The sequence below is a fragment of the Drosophila erecta genome, unplaced genomic scaffold, assembly GCF_003286155.1.
Source record: "Drosophila erecta strain 14021-0224.00,06,07 unplaced genomic scaffold, DereRS2 tig00000021-arrow-pilon, whole genome shotgun sequence".
NCBI lineage: Eukaryota > Metazoa > Arthropoda > Insecta > Diptera > Drosophilidae > Drosophila > Drosophila erecta.
This window is the reverse complement of record NW_020825198.1, coordinates 25555332-25572791: the sequence shown is the minus strand read 5'-3', so window position 1 is coordinate 25572791 and position 17460 is coordinate 25555332. Positions and strand designations below refer to the sequence as shown.

At 43.3% G+C, this 17460-nt stretch overlaps 1 protein-coding gene across 1 annotated transcript in view; it reads left to right on the top strand.

The window, feature by feature from the left end:
- LOC26526255 (unconventional myosin-VIIa) overlaps nucleotides 1-17460 on the top strand; it is a 713556-nt gene that overhangs the window by 576311 nt on the left and 119785 nt on the right. The window lies entirely within an intron of this gene.

Below are 17460 nucleotides of genomic sequence, written 5' to 3'. Positions count from 1 at the left end.
AACCAACCGAATTGGGGTAAATGTTGGGGGTGAAGATGATAGAATTTCTGAGACCAAGCACACTTTTGGGACCAAAAGAACAGTAGGATCGTCAACCCGAAATATTTTGTCCAAAGACCATATAATTGGAGTGTGATTCTCGTCGATTGGGTTGACACGACAAAAAGTTATCAGTTTACGACTAGAGCAATTAAAGTTTGTTAAGTTATTACGGCACCATATTTGAAAGCTGTCTAGATCGGATTGTAAGTCCAAATGACACGTAATTTTCTTATGCTGCTGATAAAGGGGTTTAATATTGTTAGTAACCGCTTTATTATTGTAACAATAAATTGTTACTATTATTTAATTATTATTGTTAGTAACCGCTTTATTTAAACAAGAGAGAACTATAGTTCCTCGACTATCAGATACCCGTTACTCAGTAAGTAGGAGAGCGAAGGAAAAAAAAATTAAACAAATTTCAAAGGTGTGTGCGTAACGGTTTTGGTCGGCTTGTGGACGTTAAAATATTTTTGATATACCAATAGCAATGACAATGAAATGAAACAAATCAACATTTGTCCCATAATATGGTGTAACGAACTGTGTTTATTAGTTCTGCTCGCTACGAATTGCAACGGCTAGGTCAGAGAGTTTGTTTGTTCGTCCCACCAAATTCCTGATTTGTGTGATTGCCCGACCAAGGAGAAGACATAGTTTTAGGTTCGAACAGCTTTATTTGCAGAATTCTTCAATGATAGACTTCTACAGTCCTCGCTGTCGGCTGCGCGGCGTCGGTCCTTCGTCGTCCTTCCCTTGTTCTCGATCGCTTACCCCTGCCGACTCGAATGAGGCTTAGGATGTTATGGTGGGGGGGTGTATCGCTCGTTAGGTCAAGCTGATGCTCTTCCCCGAACCACATTTGCCGACCAATGACTCCACCGTCCCTTCTGACCTTGCCAGGTTCATTTGCACTGCCCGATATCCTTCGTTGTTCTGCGGCGTCCCCGCCAGCGGTCTCGTGCTTGGGCTTAGGGCTTAGGATGTTATGGTGGTCACGTAAAGCCAACGCCGACTCCACTGACCCTTCTGACCGTGCCAAGTTCTTCACTTGCAGGGATCGTCCTCCTGCGTCTCTCGCGTTCTCACTGACCGTTCACTTGTCCCGGGGTATGGCTCTTCGCGTACTCTTCCTCCTGACCGTGGGACCCGGGGTACAGCTCCTCGCGTATTCTCACTCGAGAGTTCGACTCTAACATCTTCGCGCCCTTCTCCAGCCTCCTTCCGTTGTCCTGTACCTTCCTGATCTCAGCCTTGGCGTCTCAACATAGTAGACCCTGTCGGTTATCGTCTTGACGTGGAATCTTGATCCTCCATATCACTCTTGACTCCTCTCGTCGACCTGCGCGTCCTTGTTCTCAGCCCGGAAGTCTCAGCCTAGTAGACCCCATCGTTTAGAGTCTTGACTCGGCATCTTGAGCCGCGCGCCCTTCTCCAGCTTCCTTCATCTGCTGCCGTCTGCTCCTCGTCACTAGCTCTGTATTTAAACTTTCCGTCTGCTTTTAAAGTCCACATATTCTCGTGTCCGGCGTTGCCACTTCCTGTTCATATTGATATTCCTGGTGTTGCCATGTTGTGCCGATCCATGCGTATCCAGTATTTCTGTTCCCTATCGCCGCTATCGCGCAACCATCCCGATTACCGCCAATGTTTTGATGCCAATAGCTGAGTTGGTATGTTTTCCTTAACATACAGCCTTCTGGTGTCATCCTTGATCCTGATGTTAAGGATTACTCTGCATCCCTGGTACTCTTACCCTGCCAGTAACCACTCGTAGTCGGCAATTTTCCTCCATGACAGCGATTTTACCTCTGCCGGTGCATGATCTCGCCTTGGGGACGGAGACCGTACCTATGGTGCGGTTGCGGTTTGCTGGCTTCTGCAGTATAGTCTTTGGCCTTCCTCTCTTCAGGAATCGTCCTCCTGCTTCATCTAACACCGTGCTTCCCGTGTCTCCAACTTCAACTCCAGCTTCTCATGCTTCTTGGACACGGCGTAAATCTCTTTAATCTTGGCTCCTTGACCAGGACAATCACATTGGGCGCCAGATGTAACGAACTGTTTTTGTTGGTCCTGCTCCCTACAAATTGCAACGGCTAGCTGAGAGAGTCCCAGCAAATTGAACCTTCTGACCGTGCCCAGTGCTCCACTTGTAGGGACCGTCCTCCTGCGTCTCTCGCGATCTCACTGACTGTTCACTTGTCCCGGGGTAAACTCTTCGCGTACTCCCGCCACTCTCACTGACTGCCTTTCCCGGGGTATAGCTCCTTGCGTATTCTCACTGACTGTCGTACCTGGGGTACAGCTCCTCGCATATTCTCACTGACTGTCGGACCTGGGGTACAGCTCTTCGCGTGTTCTCACTGAATGTCTGTCGCGCGGTCGCGTCGGGACTGCGCCCGTACTCTGCCCGATTACCCTCTTGCACGCATGACTTTTGCGTGTTTAGGTGACTGTCTCGAGCTGCTCTTGCGCCGTCCCTTTTATAGGCCGCGGGGATCCCGTTATTTCCCCTTTTTCGTTAGTTCACGGTGTGTCCTCGTGCTCGACAAAAGTCCACACCGTTACCGTTCGACCTCTGTGCCCTTGGCCGGCATGAGTCCAAGCTCCAGCGCGGTACCGTTAGTTCACGGTCTCTCCGCTTTTCTCGGGTCTAAGGTCCATCAATTCCCGTTTGACCTGGTTGCCCTTGACTCCTCCTGCATTCCAACCTTCTTCGCTGTTGCAAGGCTGCTCTGCTGCACCTTGATTTGTGGAGAGTTTTAAAACTCCGTTGTAACCGAGTTCTAAGCGTTATTGTGAGCGTGGCAACGTTTTGAAAAAACGTGCACAGCGGAGTCGTCAGTAGAATCAGCTTAATCTTAACTTTCCATATTTTTTAATTCATCAAAACACAGCGTTCTTACAGACGAACAGACGTGCTGACAGGCGGACGGACAGACGTTCATGGCCAGTTGGACTTTCCTACTGATCCTGATTATAAATATAGTAACATATCCATTCAACACTCACAACTCCCCAAATCCACAAAACATAATTAAACAACATACAAAAGTGTAAACACAAAAAAACAAAAACTCTACTACAACAAAAAGAAACCAAATTAACCATGGCAACCGAACAAGTCCAATTGTTATCGGAATCCCGACATGAATGAATCAAGCCATACGTCAAATTGGCAACACCCAAGGTCTCAGTGCCTTTATCCGAAGGATCGATTTCAATGGAAGTATCCATAAGTTCGTCGAAGAATTAGAAACTAAATCATTCACAATATCAAAAAGGCATATGCTAGAAAACAACATTAACAACACCGTCACAATTACATTGAACAATAAAGTTAAAGATGTAATCATGAGAAATGATAATCATGAAAAAAATAGGTTATTTATGACTCTTGCTAGACATGACATAACGACAAGGTGTATAACAAAAAGGTGTATACGAAATAACTTTCAATGACCAAACAAAACCCCAAAATAATTTTAACACAAGCCTACCGCAAACCTCAAAGAATAAAGGAAACTATCAAAATTTCTCAAACAATGCTATAATAACACAAATAAATCAACTCCAAACACTAATTCAAAGCCCGCTGAATCAAATCAGCAAGTTATGCATGAATTCAAACAAAAGCTAAATCAAGGCAGAGCCCAGAACCTTTTAAACTACCAACAAAAATGTAGTAATGCAACCAACCCTCCCGTCAAACGGCAAAGGGAAAGTGCTAGTGGACACAAGCAAAAATTTTCTTCAACCAGCCTCGGAGTCAGAAAGCTATTCAGAGGAGGAGGTAATCCGTTCTTAAAAATTAAATTGAATTATATTACTCTCAAATGTCTAGTAGACACTGGTTTGTCTATTAATATTAACAACAAAATTTCTTTAATTTCCCAATCCAACCTCCTAAGATAAAAGTCCACACTATAAATGGCACTATAGTATGAACCAAAGCGTTTCACTGCATCCCAGCAAACTTTGTCCCACTAAACAAACATTCTTTATTCACAATTTCTCAGAAAAATATAACTTACTATTAGGCAGAAACTATTTAGAGTCAACCAACACTCTAATTAACTATTCAACACAAACAGTCAATATAAATGGCTATCCATTCAAAATGTGGTGCGATCAGAGAATCAGAGAAAACCCTCCGTAAAATTAAGCGGAAAATTAAGTTCAAATGAGTCAAATGTTACTAATAAGTGCCCTAACCATCTAATCCAGAAGAGTCCAAGACTACCTATGAAGAGTCCAAGACTATCTCTTACATAGAAGAAGGCCTTCTAGTAACATCCTCTAACTACGCCTTAGACGACGAGTTAAGAGAATCTAACGTATTCAGATTAGAACATCTAAATACAGCAGAAATGGAACAACTTTCGCTCGAATACAGTGATATTCAGTACAAGGAAGGAGAAAATGGTGATGCGGGAGTTCGAAAACTTGCAGCGCTGCCCAAAATACTCAAGCTTACGTCGTTTTATATAATCTTTATTAGTGCGAGCAATTCTAGTCAAGCACTTTAATTTCCTGTGGGTTACAATGTTAAGGTTATGATCTTATCGTGTTACAACTCTTACTTTTAGTCCGCTCACTACTCGTGCCAAATCAGAAAGGAAAGCTAGATTCACCGCCCGCCCACCTTTCCAGAAACTATCGTGGGTTCTCTGATATTGATCAGAGGTATCGGTTTATTATCGAGTGGGCTGCCCTTGTGTTAGAAACGCTTGGCCAAACTAGTTCTTAGAATCTATCGTAACACTCCCCACTGGTATATTCCGGCTGGATTCTACCCTCCCTGCCTCGATAGATAGAACTGCAAGCTTTGTGGCGGGTCTCACGTATATTCCAGAGATTGTCTTCACGGTAGCGCTCCTTACTTGACCATCGGCGCTAATCTTCACATCCACAGCGCCGGGCTATGAAGTTGCGAATTGCTAAAATACAAGAGTCCGTGGTTAAGGAATACGCTACCTCCAAGTGTACTGCTCTTGTAGAAAGACACGTAAACAATACGCCATATCTTTTCTCCGAGCTTCGTCTAACTGCTACCAAAAGATGTCCGTAGTAATCCCCACCTGTGTAGCTAAAGGGACGATGGAATGCAGCCAGCCTTGCATATGGGAGTTCCGCCATCCGTGGTGGCCTAAGAGCTTGCCGTCGATTTTTGCATATTTGGCAGTCCCGACGTACTCTAGCCACTGTCGGCCTTACCTTGAATATCCAAAACCTCTGTCGCAGCTCGTTGATCAAAGTTTCGTGATTGGTGTGCAGTAGTTTTCTGTGAAGTTCCGCCATTATCAGTTGCGTAATCCGGCTTTCACTAGGTAGTACCACTCGATCCTGACCGCTGCCCATCTTAACGCGTTCTTGAATCCGTGGTACACCATATTCGTCGATGTACCGTGCCAGTTTGTACTACGAGCTCTTCCTTGTCAAGGGTCGTCCCTTGCGCAGCAGTGCTATCTCGTATTGGCAGTGCTCTGCCTATGCGTCCGACCACAGAGTCCTCTCCGCATTTAAAATATCCTTTGGGTGATCAAATCTTCGGCTTCCATCTGGGTTAGGTCCTTTCTTTTCCAGCGTCGTTTCTCCAGATCACTCTAGCCATACTCCGCAGCAGCGGAGTCATGCTCAGTGACAGCTCCATTGCGTACGCTAATCTGGCTCCCAGAGTTGTTCCCATCAATTCCAGGCGTGGAATAGATATCTGCTTCAGTGGTGCTACCTTTGTTTTGCTGCCCAGTAAGCAGCATTGTATGTCGGGGCCAGAGCTGAAACGTAGGTAGCACACAGCTGCAAACCCGTTTTCACCAGCGTCTACGAAGGTGTGCATTTCGACCTGATGCTCCGACATCGTCTTGGGCATATAGCATCTGGGGATAGACACTTTCTCAACGTCGTTGATGTGTGGAAGCCAGCGTTTCCATTTAATCCATTCTTCCTCACAAATGGGATTGTCCCACTGGCATCCTGATCGCTCAATTTTTTGGAACACTATTTTACATACATCACATACATCACGTAGAATGAAAGGAGTCCTAGCGGATCATAGATTGACATCATCCTGCTTAGGAACTCTCGTTTAGTAGGGCGACGCTTTCCTTGGAGTATTTCCTCTTGTTTATATCGAGGGGATACACGGTATCTAATCATGTCGTCATTCGTATCCCACCACATTCCGAGCACTTTTTCTGTGTGCTTATCGTCGCCATCATTCAGTTGGTATCGTTGACCTCTCCCAGTGCCTTCAGAACCGTACGGGAGTTAGAAACCCAGTTGCGTATCTGGAATCCTGCTTTCAAGTGTATGTGGTGGACGGTCTTGGCCAGGTTAATTGCTTCTTCTTCTATGACAACGTTATCCAACATGTCATCTACATAGTGGGTTTCCAGTATGCATCGAATCGAATTTGGCATTTTTGTTTTTCACAATTTGCGCGCAGCTTGGGGAGCAGCTAGCTCCAAAGGTCATTACTTGCATGACGTAGTTCTCCCGAGTTTGCGTGTAAGGATCTATGAATACAAATCACTGATAATTTTTGTCCTCAACGCTTATTCTCACCTGGTGAAACATTTCGGCAATGTCTATTCCAATTGCTATACGCTTTTCCCTGAATCGGCGTAATATGGGTGCCAAGTGTTCCAACTGATGTCGTCCTTTCAGCAGCATCGTGTTAAGGGAGACACCGTTAGATTTCGCAGCTGCGTCCCACATAATGCGAAGCTTTTCCGACTTGTTGACGTTGGCCACCGGAAATATTGGTAGGTACCAATATGGCTTTTCGACTGATTCTTGTGGTGTGATTGCTCTGGTGTATCCTTTCTGAATCGTTCAGTTGTCGTCGCATTTCATTAGCCAGATCCGGCTACGCATTTCCAAAGTAGCCAATATTTGCGGAGCCAATATATCTGCATGCCAATATATCTGGATGCAGCATAAGGCTCCTAACCGCTAACTTCGCTGGTCCCTCCAGCGCGTGGCGTAGGCGCATTCGATTCTCTGCAACGGGAAAGCCACACAGCTCGGTTGACTAATCGTATGTGGCCAAGATCATGGGCCAGTCCTCAGGTTTCCCGGAAAACTTTACTAGTTCAGCCACATTGGTTTTCCGCGCTGCCAGCTGCTCCGCTGATATTCTTTTTGCTGGTCGGCCTGACCTGGCGGTAGAATTACGCTCCATGCTCCGTTCTCAACATTCATGGATACAGCGAAGACTTCTGCGCCGTGCTTCCTTGTTACCAGTAACACCAGGGTGTTACCAGTCGCTAGGGGCTTCTGTGCCGCTTGTGTACTGCATGCCTCATGCATCTTTTCTTCCCAACTGAAATCAACCCGCCGTGCTCCAGTCCGCGATAGAAGCTCCTTCCGTCTCTGTAGCACTTGCTGTCTTAGATGTAAAATGTTATCTTCTTCTTCCAACAACCTAAGCTCCGCTTGCAGGTACAGCGCTTCCATCGTTGAGGCGTTTGCTCCATCCGCTTCTACCTCATCTTGATCACCGCCTGCACGGCCTTGATTATGGCCTTTTGAAGATACACCTTCGCTGATCTTTCTTGATCCGATCATCATGTAATCCTGCTTGTGGACATCAGTGTCGCACTCTCCGCAGATCCAACCTGACTCGACATCCCTTGTTGCGGCGCCCCTAGGATGGCACATGTTTTCACAGTCGTCGCCATTGCAGCAGATTGTGACTTCTTCGTCCCATATCTAACACAGGGAGTATTGAAAGTCATTCCTTTCCTGGCCGATGGGTGTCACAGAGCACTGCTCTGAACAAGTTTCACCATAAAAGAAATTAAAGAATGTTGCGGGAGTTCGAAAACTTTCAGCGCTGCCCAAAATACTCAAGCTCACGTCGTTTCCAATAATCTTTATTAGTGCGAGTAATTCTAGGAAAGCACTTTAATTTCCTGTGGGTTACAATGCTTAGGCTATGATCTTATCGTTTTACAACTCTTAGTTTTAGTCCGCTCACTACTCGTGCCAAATCAGAAAGGAAAGCTAGATTCACCGCGCGCCTACCTTTCCAGAAACTATCGTGGGTTCTCTGATATCAATCAGAGGTATGGGCTTACTACCGATTGGGTGCAAGGCCGAACTAGTTCTTAGAATCTATCGCAACAAAGGGTTTTTTTTTTTTTTTTTTTTTTTTTTTTATTATAAAGCGACGAATCCGTACATGCAGTACTAGTACCATAACATTGCAATTAAATATATAAATAATATAACCAAACTTCTCACTTATCGTGGGAAGACCAACAACAGAGTCTCAAACGTCGAGGGGGTCTTTAAAGCTGTCCAATTGTTTTGGCAAAGCCCTTTCTTTTAAGCCTTCTTAGAGGCCTGGCAGGGAGTAGGCGTCTTGCTAGCATGCTGTGGTGTCTTTTAAGCCTATCACTGTATCTGCTTGTGTGCCTTGAGATCTGTTCTTCCACTGTATGCAGATTAAGGTCCCGTTGAAGGGTTGAGCTACGTACATAGTATGGGCAGTTGGTGATGGCACGCATTGCACGATTTTGCAAGACCTCAATGCGTTTATAGTTCGATTTTGCAGCAATACCCCAGATCTGCACTCCATATAGCCAGATCGGGGCTATACAGTGGGCGTATACTGCCCTTTTGGCTCTAAGTGTCATGGTGCTTCTTCTGTTGATCAACCATCGCAGTTGTTGCATTCTCTGACCGCATCTCCGTGCCGCAGCTTTTAAGTGTGGGCCAAAGGTCAACCGTTTGTCAAGGGTGATCCCGAGGTATTTAGCCTGCAGAGGTTGTTCTAGGGTTACGCCATCAAATTGTATGGGTGGTGTGCGCCTAATGAGAGTCTTCAAGGTGAAACAAGGATTGATGGTCTTATGTGGATTCACCTTTAAGTTCCATCTTTTGCACCATGCAGCCAAAGTATTGAGATACTCTTGGAGGCCACGTGCTGCCTCAGTGCAAGAACTGGAGCTGTATAACAGTGCGATATCGTCAGCGTAAGTGGCGAGTAGGGCCTTCCTGGGAGCTTCCATATGGTGCATATTTGGGCAAGGCAAATCCGCGGTAAATATTGAGTAGAGCAGCGGGCCGAGGACGCTGCCCTGCGGAACTCCAGCTCTCATGTAGCAAGGGGTTGAATAGGTGCTTCTGACCCTGACCATGAACTTCCTATCTTCCAGGTAAGATTTCAGGACTCCATAGTATGGTGCTGGAAGCAGCTTTTTTATTTTGCAGAGTAGGCCGATATGCCAGACTCTGTCAAATGCTTGCTGCATGTCAATAAATACAGCATTGCAGTATTCCAAGTCGTCAAACGCCTGAATAATGTGCTTAACCAGTCTGTGAACCTGCTCCACAGTGCTGTGTCCCTGTCGAAATCCAAACTGGTGATCTGGGAGGATACGGCGCTCCTTAATAAAGTCACCTAGTCTGTTGGCAATCAGCCTTTCCCATATCTTGGATAGCGAAGACAGCAGACTTATGGGCCGATACGATTCCGGATCCTCTTCAGGTTTCCCAGGCTTATGTATCATGAGAATTGCTGCCATTTTCCACTGCTTTGGGAAGGACTGCACCCTAAATATAGCATTAAATATTTTCGCCATGTATAGGATGGCTCGGAGAGGTAGCGCTTTTAACGTGGCATTACAGACATTGTCGATGCCAGGAGTCTTCTTTATTGGCATTGATTTAATGACTTCGGCAATTTCCTCAACCCTGATTGGTTTAATTGGTAGCGACATTTGTAGGGGTATCTCTAGGCTGTCAAGCGTCTCTCGATTCTGCTCCATTGTAGCGAATTGGTAATGGGTGAACCTAGTCTCCAAATGATTTGCAAAGGAATTGGCCTGTTCCTCCTCGTTTTTAGCAAGTTCACCTCCCGGGCATCTAATGGGTACCTGTCTGAACGGTTGTCTTTTGAGGGATTTGGTGGACTTCCAGAGTGAATACCCAGCATCCACCGTATAGCCCATAGAAGCCAGCTTCTGCTCAAAAAAGATACTTCGAAGGTCTCTTACCACATTTCGTAGTTGTTTTGCAGCACGGTTCCATAAGATGCGGTCCCAGGGATCTTGAGATCGGATTGCTCGCCTTCTGAGTCTCCTTTTCTGTGTCAGGAGCTCTCTAGCCTCTCTTGTTAGGGATATTCCATAGGGGGTGCCTGTCCGAGGAACAGAAGGCGTAGATGCAGTCGCAGCCCTGTGAATACTTTGTGTAAGGTGATCAACAGCCATTTCAATTTCTTCACCAGAATTTAGCGTGATGTTCAACGGAATCATGCTCTCCAGTTGTTGACTAAAAGCGAGCGGGTCAGTGTGCTTGGTGACTAATCGTGGACTTGGATTCACATGGGTACTATCTGACACAATACTGATGATCAAAGGCAAGTGATCGGAGTCCAGATCCCAACTTTGTGTTATACTTGTTAGGGAATCTGGTATACCATGATGCACCGCGAAGTCAATGCAGGAAGGCGTATGACTGGGTACATAAGGATACCTAGTTGGCGAACCAGTTGCAAGAATCTTAGCTCCAGTGACAGAGATGGCTTCCGCTAGCTCACGCCCACGGGGTGAACTGTAGGTGTCGCCCCAAAGCCAATGTCGGGCGTTCCAGTCGCCACCAATCAAATACCTTTGGCCGCAAGAGCGTATTGTGTCAGTAAATTGTCTTTCATCGATTCTAACACTGGGAGGACAGTAAATGGCGCCGAACTGCACGTCACCCAGTCCTGTAGCTACTTTTACTGTAGACATTTGTATGCTGCGTGTCTCTATGACCCTTTGCGGGAAATGGCGAAGAGTTGTCCTAACGAACACGGCTGCTCCACCAACGCTATTATTATTTTGCGATGGCCTAAATGCTGGATAGAAAGCATAACCATATATCTTAACAGTATCCCCTCTTTTAATTCTAAGTTCCGTCACAAGAAGAATGTCCACGCTATTATTGTGCGCGTAAAGCTCAATTTCTTTAGCTTTTCTTGAAATGCCGTTAGCATTCCAAATAAGAATCTTTAGTGGATTCATTGTGGGTGTGGAGCGTTGTTAGAAAGCTGGTAGGTATGTTCATTCCCAGCTCCTTGCTTTAACATGGTGGTTATTTCAAATACCATTCTTTCGAGTTTTTCAAGTCGTTGATTGGTTTGATTTCTGTGATGTTGCTGATCTTGTTGCTGCTGTTGCAACCACATAAGAAACTGATGTTGTTGTTGTTGTTGCATTTGCTGCTGCCATTCTTGAAACTGTTGTTGTTGCTGTTGTAACAATGCTTGGACGTCAAGTGAATTATTTTGCTGAGTGTTCAGTCGTTGTTGCTGCGATAACTGTTGCGTTTGTAAGTTATATAAACGTCGCTGAGCTGGTCCATCCTTGGAGGGAGTTGTATTAGAGTATTCTTTTGCTACTGTGGCATAGGATACTTTTGTATTTACCCCAGGGCCTATAGATGGTTGATGCTGTACCATATTTTGGTGTTGTTGTGTTGGTTGCTGATGTTCAGTTGACTGGTTGGTACTCTTACGGCGATTAATCTGCACGGAAGGAAACTGTTGCTGATCTCTATGGTTGAACCCATGATTCTGCCTATTTAAGTGATTCGCCTTCTTCGCAGGCCCCATAGATCTGCGGAGTAGCTCCTGGTACTTATGGCAACCTTTATAACTAGCCATGTGATCGTGAGAACAGTGATAGCATGTGGGCAGAGCATCTACAGGACGTGTACATTGTGTGGTTTGGTGATTTTCACCACACCTGGCACAATTTGGATGTCTGCGGCAGTATTTAGCTGTATGGCCATACTCCTGGCAACGTCGACATTGTGCAATTTCACTAGACTTTCGCATCCTTTCGATCCGTATTTTCTTTCGGCAAAGGGTCTTTACGTGATAAATTTCATTAATATTAGGGCAGGGCTTAATGTTAATGAAAAAAATATTGAGTTTTTCATCTTTATTAACCCTTGAACTAGGGTTGTGAATGTGAAGTACTTCATAGCCTAAACATTTCAGATCGGCCGTTATATCTTTGTTTTGTGTGCTGTGATGTAAGTCCCTTACTACAATTCTGTGTGCTTTTTCTGTCAGCATTTGGTAAGTGTGAAACTGCATACCAATTTCATCCATATAGCTAACAATTTTTCTGTAAGTGTCACTGTCTTTGGGAAATATTCTGACTGTTTCCCCTTGGTTAGCTTTGACTACGACGTTATCTAGACTTGCCTTTTCTTGTATGAGCTCAAATAGGTCATTTAAGTTGCTAATATTAACAACAATTTGGGGTGGTTTTTTAAAATCTTTGAGTTGATTGTTGGCGTTAGATGTTTCCTGGGATTTATTGGCAGTATTGTTTTCTGCAGATTGAAATTCGTCCATGCGGGCACTAGCATCATCGGCATCCTCAGACATCATGTTTTCCCCGTTTTCTTCATTAGTAATGATGTCCGTGTCGAGAATAGCGAACCTGTTACTAGAGCTTGCCTTCTGGTTAATTGTGGGGACCAAGTGCAGGCCCTGGGTACTGCTCACTCTTTTCGGTTTAAGAATGGGGGACAGTGGCTTTGCATTTTTTCTCTTGCCTGCTTTCCGATTTTGATCATCCAGTAATCTTCTGGCAGCACCGCTTAGATTTTTTGCTGCAATGTCGGGGCTGGTCAATTGGGAACATTCTTGGTTTGCTACACTTGAACCAGAACAGATGCTGCTCATTGTGGGATTTGCCATTGTGTATATGGTGCTGCTACTGGCACTAGAAAATGTCACTGTTGTTGTGGTGGGACTACTTTGAGACTTATTACATGTAATGCGTTGAATTTCTGATCGGCACTCATCTCTAATCTTACTAGGTAATTTTCCAGCTATTGAGAACATTTTTTCATGATCAATCTGCTTCTTTATAAGCTGAGAGTCATCGAAACTGTTTTCATTCATTGTTTTTATATTGTCTTAATATTCAACAAATAATTTGCGGGCCCAAATGTCCGGAACAGAGCATAAACAGTTCGGTTTTACTGATAAGCAAAGTTTGTTTACCTCTTGTGCAGTTCTGCGCGGGGTGAGGTAGATGACTTGCCCGAAGGGCAGAAAGCACCGTTTGAATGCACTTCACCTGATGCACTTTTTGTTTTTGTCAAACTGCCGACACCGCTCAAAGCAGCGCCCAAATAAATGATTTGTGCTATTTTGAGCACAAAAGGGAATGCACCGATAAGCAAAAAATAAATCACTTTTGCATGCGCGCGACACAACCGATCTCTTTGACTGCCAGAGTAGGAATCCGCAACAAAGGGTAATTGATAAACTACGATCAGCTAATCTAAAATTGCAACTTGATAAATGTGAATTTCTGAAGAAAGAAACAGAATTTCTCGGTCACATTATCACGGCAGACGGTAAAATCCCAAGCCTAACAAAATAAATGCAATTATTAATTTCCCTATCCCTAAAACCACAAAGAGAATAAAATCTTTCCTTGGACTCTACGGATTCTACCGTAAATTCATTCCCAATTTTGCAAAAATAGAAAAAGCTATGACACTTAAATTGAAAAAGGGAGCAGTAATTAACACAAAAGATATTGCCACATGACCGCCTTCGAGAAACTAAAGGTACTCATCACGTCCGACCCAATCCTAATTTGCCCTAACATCGAAAAGAAATTTACGCTAACAACAGATGCGTGTGATATAGCTATAGGTGCTGTATTATCCTAAGAGCATAAACCTACTGTACATAGTGCAACAGAAGAAGAGGCCCCTTAATTATTATAACAGACAATTAGAATTCATAAAAGACAGTTTTGACGACGTCCAGATAATAAAATATTTCTATAAAACTAGAATAAAAATCAGTTATAAAGAAATGACCGATACCCTTGCTAAGAACCTAATTAAAGAATACCTCTGCAGAACTTGGTTTGCAACTTAGGTATACACGCTTAGGTATCTTTAATCCAAAACTTTTATAACACGATTCATTAACTCACGTCAATTCTTAATATTTTTAATATCAAAACTTCTGCTTGGCTTAAATCTAATACGAACGAAATTCTGATAATATCCCACATTCCGAGAGATAGAATTAAAACACCAGTTTTTTATTTGGATATCCAAGAGTTGAGTGATATAGGTCGGTAGAAATCTAGAGATGGCTTGTCTTGACCCGTTTTTATGGATTGGGATTATTGAGGAATATTGTAGGAATATTGTAGTATATTGAGGAATTTGAGATCTCAAGATTAGTCTCTTTTTAGATATTAGAGGTGTGGGTAATCATTGTGTAATTTATTTTGTCATAGCCTAACAAGCTAATAAGTTTTTTTAATATGAAAAGACGATTTATATTAATGATTTCGGCTATGGCTTTGATGCGAGGGTTACAAAAGTGAGTGTATCAGGGACTTAACTGCAGAACGATCAGAAAAACGATAAGCCAAAGGTGCAGGCGCAAGAGAAAAGTGGAGCTTAGATTTTTAGAGAACGAAAGATTATCACACAGCTGAGGTACCAAGAGAGTTTAATAGGTTCTAAAAATTTGTCATGCTTACACTTACACTTACGAACTGCTGAGAATGATGAGGGTCTTCGAGCTTAAGATTTTGGGGTATGTTCAATGTCAATGTATGTATGCAAATGTCAATGTTAAAGCAGACCTGAATTTCGGTAATATGGGAGGTAAAAACAGGAGTGATGTCGGTCGAGTATTTAGAAGTTTGAGATCGCATTAAAATATTTACTGACGAACCATCTGTCTCATAACTAGAATCGCCTATCCCAGAAAAGCAAGTGGATGATTTTGTCTTCTTAAGTTGAAGCTGATTGAAGAATCGATATGTTATAAGGCGCAGTTGAAAACACGAGTCAAGAAGTGCACGGCAAGGTGTCTGAACTGTTTTTCACTAATACGGTGGCAGTGGCACTTTACTGACACCTTTACTGGCACCCATTACTGACATCCTGTGCTTAAAGAGGAGCATAGGACTTCATGCAATGCGAAGGGCTCTACGGCATGATGTAAGTCAGAGGCAAGCGTTTCTCTAAACTGTGATCATTCTTGTGATGACCGCGTGGCCAAGATTCCAAGATGAAGGGGAGTGTGGTGTTAGATCCACATGCACTGCAATTTCCATTGCAATTGCCAGTTTTAAGGAAATTTATGCAACGGGTGAGCCTTTTTGCTTCTTTAAATCGATTAGCTGGGGTCAGGTTTTTAAAGCTCTCTTATTAAAATGTAAAGTGCCCACAAGTCGAGGGGCTGAGACTTGTAACAAGAAAGGAGAAATTACTCAAATCAGACGTTATTTTCCTGCCCACCTGATTGCCTGGGGCATTCCTTGCCATGGCGTAATCCATAGTTCAGAGTCAGGGAAGGTCCCGCTCCAATCGATGTATATTTGTCAATTGTTCTTAAGATACAAGGGTTTTCGTAGCCCAAGGCTGGAAGCAGGGCTGCTTTATTATTTATATATTTTATAATCGAACCGTCGCCGAGCGACAGCGCAGTAGGAGGTCCTATAGGCACGCAATCAGCGCTTGGCCAGCGTGAGAACGCTGACTATTCAATTATGTATGTTAGCCGTCAAGAGGGTGCGCTTGCACTTGGTCTGGACTGTTTATATACACATTGCAACAGAGTGCTAAAATGTGTTTGTATTGTAATATGCATATATCACACACACTGTACACACTGTACAAACTGCAACATTTTATTACACTTTAATTACGTAAACATAAAAGCCTGACCATAAAGCAGTGTCAGCAAATTCCCATGATCGAAGCACACAGGCGATGCGTGCATATACACTTTCTGTCGCGCTCACGCTCTATGTATAAGTGTGCATAGATATAAGTGTGCGCATAAGCAGTCCGGCTGCTGCCAACTTCTGCGGGCAGCGCAGCCGCCACCGATTGGATTTTAAATTCATTCAACATTTATTCCTCGAAGGGCGCAGAACCTCCTACAATAAAGAATTGGTCAGATGAAGTGGCTATTATACGCCCAACAAAAACCGCCTAACTGGTGTACAGCCTGTAAATAACAAGCTAAGTTAGACTATTTGAAAAGCACCCTTAGTGCTAAGAAGCCCACACTTTCTGATGCTCACTCAGAACCCTCCATAGGAACGTGCAATGCAAAACAAACATTAGAGAAGTCCCAACGGACAGCAGCGAGGGAGCGTCAGCGTGTCAATTCCAGCGACGTCCAGACACAAAATAACCAATGACAGCAGAAACAAAAAATTTAAAAATAATCAAGAAAGAATGATATAGTCGATTTCCCCGGCTATCAGATACCCGTTACTCAGCTAGTGGAAGTGCTAAAGAGAAATTTAAAAATCCTAAGGAACATCGGTAGAAATTCGAAAAAAAAATAATAAAATGAAAAAAACTTAAAATTTTTTTAAAAGTGTGGTTGTGAGAGTTTTGTGTGATTTGTGGACGCTAAAGCGGGCGTGGCAGAAAGTATTTTGGCAAATCTGTAGAAATTTACAAAATATATAAAAAAGTGAAAAAATATCACAACATTTTTCAAAAGCGTGGGCGTGACATTTTTGGGCGCTTTGTGAGTGGGGCAAAATTTTTGGCAAATCTATAGAAGTTTACAAGATATATTATATAAAAAAATGAAAAAATATCACATTTTCCAAAGTTATGGGTGTGTTGCAAATCTATAGAATTTTACAATATAAACAATACAATATTATATAATTAATTATACAATATATATAAAAATTGAAAAAATTTCAGAAGTGTAGCCGTGACAGTTTTGTGCGGTTTGTGGGCGTTAGAGTGGGCGTGGCAACATTTGGAAAGAAACTTGCGCAGCGTTTATGTCTCTAGAAGCTGCTTGCAACATTCTAGCCTTATAGCTTCCTGAGATCGAGGCGTTCATACGGACAGACAGACATGGCCGAGACGGATCGACTCGGATCCTGATCAAGAATATATATACCTTCTATGTAGACCCTAATAAGGGATACGAGAAAAAGAAACCGCTAGAGATCATTATGGACTGCACGCCAGACCTACAAATAGCGTTGACATCCTACCACGTATACAACCTAGAAGCACTCATGATCCTGGCAGACGAGTACAAGGCATAAGAAAAGGGAAAATTTTGCGGAAGAGTTCTTAATATGCATTTTGAAATTGTTGGTAATCCATTTCCTTAAGTTGAATCCTAGCTTCTCCAATTCTTGTGCAATTAATGCTATTAAATTATTAGCTTCTTCTACCGAATCAGCTCCAGTCAGTAAGTCATCCATATAGAAATCATTCATAATTATTTCACTTATAATATCTAATATTTGGTAGCCAAATATGGTGCAGTTGCAGTTCCGTAAGTGACGGTGGTTAATTTATAATTATAAATATTTTTTTCTGGAGAATTTCTCCATAAAATATATTGATATTTTTTATCATCATTATTTATTT